The sequence below is a fragment of the Sceloporus undulatus genome, chromosome 5 (genome assembly GCF_019175285.1).
Source record: "Sceloporus undulatus isolate JIND9_A2432 ecotype Alabama chromosome 5, SceUnd_v1.1, whole genome shotgun sequence".
NCBI lineage: Eukaryota > Metazoa > Chordata > Lepidosauria > Squamata > Phrynosomatidae > Sceloporus > Sceloporus undulatus.
Window position 1 is genome coordinate 97,800,097 of NC_056526.1, and position 9,378 is coordinate 97,809,474.

Here is a 9,378-nt window from a genome sequence, read left to right on the forward strand (position 1 = left end):
TAGGTCCTCCTGCATGATCTGTGATCAACCTGTGGCAGATGTTGACCATATGTTTGCACTGGAGGACTGGAGATTCCTAGAGGGTTCTCTCTGGCAAAAAGAATGGTTTTTCATTTACGTTTTTTCCACATTCGCGGGGGTCTTTCACCCCAATCCCAGCAAATATGGATATATGTTATTGGCGCCTATTCAACTTCTTATGGCTCAGTGCTATGGAATCTGGGAAATGTAGCTAGTGAATGTACACCTTCAAGTTGACTCTAATGAGGGCTACCTTATAAATGGCTTGTATGGCAAGAGTTGTTTCAAGGAGGTTTGCCATTGTCTGAGGCGGATAGTGTGACTGCCCAATATCCTAAGGCTGGAGCGTGGCTTCCAGGCTCTTAGGACACACGCACCATTTAAACCTACCTCCAAAGTGGCCTGAGGCAGCTTATTTTGGCCTGTCTGTACGGGCTTGTATTTATAGTCGGCTTTCTATCACTGATTTTTATAGACGGATTCAAGCATCCAAGGTGTGAAAATGTTCAAAGAAAGGATAGATTTCAAATATCAAACACTTGATTTCCATTGTTCCTAAGGGACACCATTTTGCTATGTCATTATTAATGGGACTGAGCATCCACGGATCTTGTATCCTCGGGGGACTGGGAACCAAACCCCAGAGTATAACAAGGGTCCACTGTAACAGTGTTTTAAAACTGGGTCACATCCTCCATTTTGAGCCTCACTAAAAAGCATGATTTGACATTGCATCCATCTTTACAGCTCTTCTTCGGTCATGTCCTCCATTTTGAGCATAACCAAGAAGCATGAATAAGTTTATATCAGTGTTTTAAGCTTTTCTTTGCCATGGATACATTTAAGCATTAACCTATATTCCTACTGTGTCTTTGCTTTATGCGGTCCCTGTTTCGGGAACGCCTCCATTCGGGGAGGGAGGGAGGGCTTGGGAGGTGCTGGAGCCACCTAAGCGAGAGGAGGCCGAGCGGAGGCAGCCTCCTCCCAGCCCCGTGTCGAAGGCAGCCAGGGAACGTGTGGGAGGCGGCCGCTGGGCGGAAGGGGGACCGACGCGGCCTTCCCGGACGGCCTCGAGGCGGAGGAGGAGGAGAGGAGAAAGCGGCATCTGTAGGCAACTCTAGGCCCCGCAGCCCCGCCTCCCTCTTTCTCCCTCCTCCTCCCTCCCCAGCACTGCGCAGCTGAAAAAAAGCCACGCCCACGGGAGGGCGTGGCTTGGAAGTAGAAACGCCCCGCCTCCTCCAGGCGGACCTTGCAGTCGGTGAGTGGTATTGAGGTCACTTCCGTTTGGGCCAATCCGGCTCGGGCGACGCATGATGCGTCATGCGTCGCCCGAACCGGATTGGCTCCAAACCGGAAGTGACCTCAATCCACTCACCGACTGCAACGCCCTGCAGACTTCACTCCCAAACCCAGGCTATTGGCAACATGACTGAGGCTTCTGGAGCTGAAGTCCAAATCGCTTTAAGGCATGGGCCCCCAAGTATACTCTTTAAGGGGATTTTGGGACTTCAGCCCAGAATCCCAGCGATTGGCCACAATGGCGAGGCTTCTGGACTGAAGTCCAAAATCTCTTTAAGGCAGTGGCCCCCAAATGTATACTCTTTAAGGGATTTTGGACTTCAGCTCCCAGAATCCCAGGCTATTGGCCCAACATGACTAAGCTTCTGGGAGCTGAAGTCCAAAATCTCTTTAAGGCAGTGGCCCCCAAAGTATACTCTTAAGGGATTTTGGACTTCACGTCCCAGAATCCCAGCTATTGGCCAACATGGCTGAGCTTCTGGGAGCTAAGTCCAAAATCTCTTTAAGGCAGTGCCCCCCCCCCAAATATGCTCTTTAAGGGGATTTTGGACTTCAGCCCAGAATCCCAGGCTATTGGCCAACATGGCTGAGGCTTCTGGGAGCTGAAGTCCAAAATCTCTTAAGGCAGTGCCCCCCCCCCAGTATGCTCTTTAAGGGGATTTTGGACTTCAGCTCCCAGAATCCCAGCTATTGGCCAACATGGCTGAGGCTTCTGGGAGCTGAAGTCCAAAATCCTCTTAAGGCAGTGCCCCCCCCAGTATGCTCTTTAAGGGGATTTTGGACTTCAGCTCCGCAGATCCGGCTATTGGCCAACATGGCTGAGGCTTTGGGGAGCTGAAGTCCAAAAAACCTCTTAAAGGGCCACAGTTCAAAGGGCTGCAGGGCCCTTTCAAAAGGAGTGGCTGCACAGGCTTTGAAATGTCAGGCTCTATCCCTGCCCTCCACTGTGATGCCCATATAAGCCATTAGGAATGAAGGTGTTTGGAGTCTTCTGCAGGGAAACTTTGGTCCAAAACATGCTGCAGAAATAATCTAGTTTGAGCCCGCTTTAACTGCCCTGGCTCAATATTAGGGAATGCTGAGAACTGTAGTTTTGTGAGAGATTTAGCCTTCTTTGTCAGAGAGCTCTGGTGCCACAATAAACTACAATTCCCAGGATTGCCTAGCCCTGAGCCAGTAGGAGACCTTTGGACAAGTCACACTCTGTCCACCTCAGAGAATAATTTTCTTTTGTAAACTAAAATAAAGGAAGTTGTGACAAAGCACTGCAAATTGTAAGTGAGATAGAACATATATATTCGCTTTGAAGCAGGGGTGTGGTCATGCAAACTTCCAGATGTTGTTGGACTGGAAGTCCCAGCAGCCTTAGACAATGTAACCAATGGTGAGGAATGCTGGGAGTTGTGATCCAACAACATCTGAAGTGCCACATGATACCCAGTCCTACTTTATAGCCATACAAATACTAATTAAGTAGGAGTAAAGCCACAACTATCACACAGTAGTCCAAAACTAGGTTTGCTACTGTTTTCCAAAGCTGCCAGCCAAACGCAATATCCTCCAGCTGTCCCAATTTGGCAAAAGCAGTTCAGATTAATCCTCTGTCATCTCACTTTTTCAACTGCAATTAAAATGTCCCAGGGTAAATAAGCCTGAAATACACTGGTCACCTCTGCGGCGGAGAGTAAAATAATTGCAATAGGCTGGAGCTGGCGATAAATCTACGGTAAAAGGTTTGTGATTGAAAGTGCTTCCTTGGGAGGCCGGCGGACGAGGAGGTTTCATCCTTATGAACAGTCACCAGATTCCAATTACTGTATAATATGGAGAGAATAGCCATGGTCTGTCTTGCTGGGTAGTTGCACATTCATTTATATGCATGAATTATATTTCTATGGCATCTTTTCAGATACTTTTTTTCTATTCTTTCCCAGCTATCTACAGCACTGCATTTTTGCACAGAAACAGATCCACATGTGTGGGTACATTTAAATTTAAGTAGAACAAGTACTATGCACTGTGAGGGAATGTAGAAAACATTACATGGAGGAAATGTACTGACTCTTACTCTGTGAGTATCTCACTTACATACCATGCCAACTTTATCATGAATTCACAAATAAGATGTTGGTGCTTGGTCTCTTTGTTTAAGACGTCTAAGAAAACTGCATCTTTTAAAAGAAATGGCAGAAATTAAATGGATTGAAATGATTTGAATTTGCTTACTGTTCAGCTGACACCAGGTGGCAGTACAAATCTCTCTCTCGCTGTGTGTGTGTGTGATTGTGTGTGTATGCGCACATGTATCACCTGTCAACTAATGGTGACACCATTAATTTCATTGGGCTTTTTCAAAAGCAAGAAATATTCACAGACAGTTTTGCCAGTTCCATGTATAATACATCTGACTCTTCTCATACACACTCTTCTAACCTATACCTTCAGGAATATTAGAGATGTTTTAAGGCAGTAGTCCTAGCAGATGGAACAAAGTAACTGAAGATCAAGAGGAGAGAAATAACATAAAAGGCATTCTGCTGCAAAAAGCAAGATCTTAGCTGGGTTTGTTGTTGCTACTGTTTGTTGTTGCTCTGTCTGTGTGTGTTTCTGCCTTTGCTGTATAGTAATTCTCTCATCTAGAACCTCTATTGTGAACTGAAGAAATCATATGATGTAGCAGAACCTCTATTGTGAACTGAAGAAATCATATGATGTAGCAGTTTCTATGGAAACTGGTTTTCTCCATTTTCTATACTATCAGTTGTCTAGCAAGCTCTGTTCCAGTCCTTCATTCCTATGCTGTATGTCCAAATGCTGACATGGCTACTACAATAATAGACACATTTTGGCAATCCTTTACAGCAAGAGTGAGCAAAGTGGAGCCCCCACAAAGCTGTTTGTGGAGCGCTTAAAGGCCGCTGAACACTCAAAAGACACTTTTTTGCAAACACAGACACATACACAGAAATTTAATCTTATACCATTAAAAATGCCTCACATTCCTGGTTGAAAAAAGGCCTTTCCTGAGGGTACCTAGGCCAGCCAAAAACATGGCAAAATGGCACCCACCATTCTGGAGGCATTTTAATTAAAATATTTCCAAACAAAAATTTAAATGGGGGGCATGGTGGAGGGGGTGTGTGACCATTCAAAAGGTGCTCACTTCCTCTCTCGGTGTTTAACATTGCAGTAATATCCATTTTTAGAGATGGATCTTAGGGGCTGTACAAACTGGCCGGATCGGGGCCACGGCCACTGCATGCAGTGGCCCTGATCTGGCCTCTGTAGCAGCTTCTTTTTGCGCCCTCTAAAAGGTGTCACAGCCGCGGTGGTGCACCTTTGTGATGCTTTGTGATGCCTAGGATGCCTGCCTGGTAGTCTTGTGGATGAGGGTACAGAGGGAATGTAAAGGGCAAATGGGAGAGGATGGAGAAGTCTCCTTGGTGAGTAAGAGAGGAGAACTGTTTCCCAGAGTCTATGGAAGGGACTGCGGTGGAGTAGGACCCAGAAAAAACAGGATACTTGAGTTGTGGCATATTTTATTTGAGTTAGGTGCAAGGGCGTGGTGGATAGTCTTGCGCTTCTGGTATCACTAAAGCCTGGTGTTCAGCAGAACTTTCCACCTTGGATACTCCTTTCCCATAGAGACACCTGCTAGACAGGGCCCTTCCTCCATGGTGGAATCACAGTGCCATAAGAGCCCACTCTCTGAGAATACCTAGCACCCTGCTGAAACCCGAAATCCCACAATTCCATTGGATGGAGCTATCACAGTTGCATTGGAATCGTAATGATAGGTATAACTCAGTTAAAATAGATGTGTTCCTGGGCATTACTTCCTTAATGGATAATCTGGTGCCAGAGGCAGAAATAACATGGCAAGAATTGGGATAGATTCTTACACCACAAAAAACAAGAGCAGTTCCACATGTTTCAGCAAGCTTTTTAAATTCAACATATAACAATTTGCACACGTGAGAGAAATAGACAGGTCAGATAGGTCTTGCATAAGTAAACAAAAATATTTTAACCTTTCTAGAGACCACCTGAAGGTTTCTTCCAAAATGTAGCCTGGGGTTATTTTTCTTTCTTTCTTTCATCAGTCTCCACTTTTCTTACAATTTCCATTTTGACGGTCAGACTTATAGATCTGTAAAACATATTGCAGGGATATGGTGAGGGTTATCTGTTCTCTCCTTTTCCCTATGTTTTTCTGCTCACATATACTCAGTAAGCATTCTGGAAGCAGTTGTAGGCAGGCAAACATTGGTACAGTAGGATCAGCTACAGGCGAATTTCACTCTTATCTAGGTCCCACTTATTGTATTGTTTACTGCAGACACAGTGCTGTAACCTGACACCAAAAATGTGTGTTTCTCCATCCCTCCTTCACTATAATTTTGCAGGTTCTTTGGCATTGTTTTCCTTTGCTTCATCATTTAGATCCTTTGTTACATGCCCCTAAGTTTTACCCTCGACTTATCCAAGGGTCATATCAAAATCCATAATTTTGCCTCCAAAACCTGACCTCGACTTATACATGAGGTCGACTTATAGTTGAGTATATACGGTAGTCTTAGGCTGCTATGTGTTTCTTGTGTAAACTCAGGTCTCCAGTTAAAGTCCAACATGTTAATCACTATACTGCTCTTTGCTAACTCAGCTGACGTAATAAATTAGATATTATGGTGTTAGATATAAATTAAACATTATGCAGAACACTTTACAGAACAACAAGAGCTACAGCTAATCTTACATATAGAAGATTTTAAGCTTAATTGTTGAGAATTTCAATAATTGTCAGCTTTATGAGTGAACTTATCCCACTGAAACTCTCATCTTTATAGTGAAATGAAAATGCTTTTTTCTTCTGTTGCACCTATAATAGCTCTTTCACACATGTATGGTGAACCAACCCTACAGTTATCCTCCACTAGGATCTGCTGATTTACCAATGCATGCACATCAGCTGATTACTTGCCACTTAAGGCCTGGACCCAGATGCTGCTTCACAGTTTGAGGTGAGATGGCACAGAAGATCTTCCTGTCACTTATTTGCCTTTTGTCTTATTTACATATATAAGACACCTTTTGAAACTAGTTATCACATTATAAACATATATTGAATTTCAAAGACGTAGCTGTGTTCATTCGTTTCAGCATAAAAATACATAAAGGAATCCTACAACACCACTGATACTGAGCAGTGGTGTACCTAGGGTTGGTGTCACCAAGTGTGGTAACTTATGGTGTTATGCCCCCATTGACCACCTCCCATTTCACACCATACAGAATACTTAGTGCTTTTTTGCAATAATGTTACTTGTAAATTGTAATTCCCATATAGCACTGAATATAATGCTAATAGTTGTGACATAATCAACTAGCAAAATTAAAATTATACCTTCAGATTATCATGGGCACAACCTAAATGTACATATTTAAATGTACATGCATCAATAGGCTGGCCCAGCTCCATCAGGGCTAGCCTGAAGGAAGAGGCTCCTCCCTCCAGAACTGTCATCTTTCGGCCTGAGAGGGAGAGAATAGGCTGGCCCAGTTCCATCAGGGCTAGCCTGAAGATAGAGCGCCCTCCCTCCATAACTGTCATCCTGATACTTCTTCATGAGAGAAGAGGCTTCAGTGAAATTTTTTCATACAGAAATAAATTTTGAGCAGTTAATTTCACCCCAGATTAAGGGGAGAATAGAAGTTAACTCACTAGTGCCTGGAAACCCTGATTCCTGCGATGACCATGGAGCTCCAAGCACAAATGGAGTGGGGCGGTGCAGGTTACTATCAAGCACACATCAGACAGAATAATATGGGATGCAGAACACAGTTTGTTCAGAATGTTTAATGGCATACATTTTTGTCTGTTTTATTCAGAAGTAAGTCCCATTGTATTCATTAGGGCTTACTCTTTAATAAATGTGTTTAGGACCTCAGGTGTCCCTTGCTAGGAGAACTCAGATCCGGAAAGGTCTAATTACAAGGCACAAGAAAAGGAGATTAGCCAGTCCTGGGGAGTTATGGTCACTTGCATAGATATCAAGAATTATCATGAAGGTTAGCATACCCTCCAACATTGTGCAAATGACATATGTGGCCATTCAACATCAGAGTGTGGTCAAGATGGTGAAATTATTAATAAGAAAGAACACACAAATTAGGAGAGGCAAAAGTAGTTAGCTTTTGACTGCACCTGCTGGGAAAGGCAAGAGCCAATGTGGTGTAGTGGTTTGAGCGTTGGACTATGACTCCTGGGTTCAAACTTTGGAGACCAGGGTTCGAATCCCCGTTCAGCCATGAAAACCCACAGGGTGATGTTGGGCAAGTCACACTCTCTCAGCCTTAGATGATGGCAATGGCAAGCCCCCTCTGATGAAACTTGCCAAGAAAACCCTATGGTAGGCTTGCCTTAGGGTCACCATAGGTCAGAAATGACTTGAAGGCATGCAACACACTGGCAAAGGCAAGACTCCAGCCCCTCTTCTCATCTCCTTCCTGAGTTGAGTGAAAACTAGTTTGCTTTTTTTTTTTCCATTTTAGACTCACTTTGCAGCAATTTAAATGAGATGAAGATGAAGGGGGAAACTGTAGGAAATGAGAAACCCCTGGACATTTTAATAGCAGCTAAAAAAAGTGGGGTGGCAGAAGATTGGTTGGGACTGTTCCTGCTAGATTGGGATAGTTGGAAAGTATGCATCAGTGGATCGTCCAAAGTGACCATTTCAGATTCTGTGTGGGGAATATTAAAAGAACAGAAGAACCAATTCAGGGAGACTTTCAGGAATATTATTAGGAAGAGGTAATGGTGTGAAGTATGTGTTGATTCTGGCAGTGAAAAGAAGGGGACGCAAACAGCAGAATAACAGTAGGAAGAAGATGAGGAAGGAAGGAAAAGGGAAATGTTCAGTCTAGAAATTCAGTATGGGCAGATATAGAACTGGCATGGCATCTGTGATTTGCTGGGCTGGCTGAGGCACAGCAGAGGTCACACACATGCCTCGGGGAATTTGGAAAACAAAAGCAAAAAGAAAAAGAAAAGCATTTTTACACACTGAAGCAAATGAGAAGATGGTCCATCTGCCTATTTAAATACAGAAACCATATTCAGCTTAAAGCTAAAGGTAGTTCCCTTGACATGAATGTCTAGTTGTAACTGACTGTAGGGGATGGTGGCCATCTCCATTACTAAGCCAAAGGGCCAGCACTGAATGCTGTTACCTTTCCACTGAAGTGGCACCTATTTATTATTTGCATTTCCATGCTTTCAAACTTTTAGGCTGGCAGGAGCTGGGACTAGTGACAGGAGCTCACCCCATTCATGCAGCACCCGGGTCTCAAACTGCCACACTTCTGATTGGCAGAATTGGCATCTTAACAACTAAGCCACCATCAGTTTATTATACTGTGTTCCCCTCTAGTGACCATTAGAAGGAATCACAATCAAAGTGAAATTTTAAAATAAAAAGGCAGGATAGGTTATATTTCAGAGGAAAGAACTGCAAAACCACCTCTGAATGTTCCTCACCTTAAGAGAACCCTATGATATTCATGAGATCAGGCAACCTGAAGGCACATAACCTGAAGGCACACACTCACACACACATAAAGGGGGAAAGTGGGAGGGAGGGTCAGCAGGAAAGGACGGATAGCAAAAGAAAGTGAGGAGCTGTAAGGTGCTCATATAAAGCGAAAGAATGAGTGAGTAGACAGGCCAGCAGGCAATATTCCTTTCCTTTGTTCCCAATACTCCACCTCCCCTGGTATTGATCAAGAGTCATTTGCCTTGCCAGAAATGGCAGAAAGTTCCAGAGAAGCTACTTAGCTACAAATTGACATACTAGTGAAAAGGAGAGCTGGCATGGCATAGTAGTTCTGAGGAGATTACCGCACTAGGGTAAAAGCGTTCCCCAATGCGTTCTCATGGGCGCGAGCCTGGAACGTGATGAGAGCCAGAACGCTAGTTTACCGCACAGCGGAACGCCGCCGTCGCCGCTGGGCGTTCCAAATGTGTTCCCAATGTGTTCCAGGGAGGCCATTTCTGGGAAA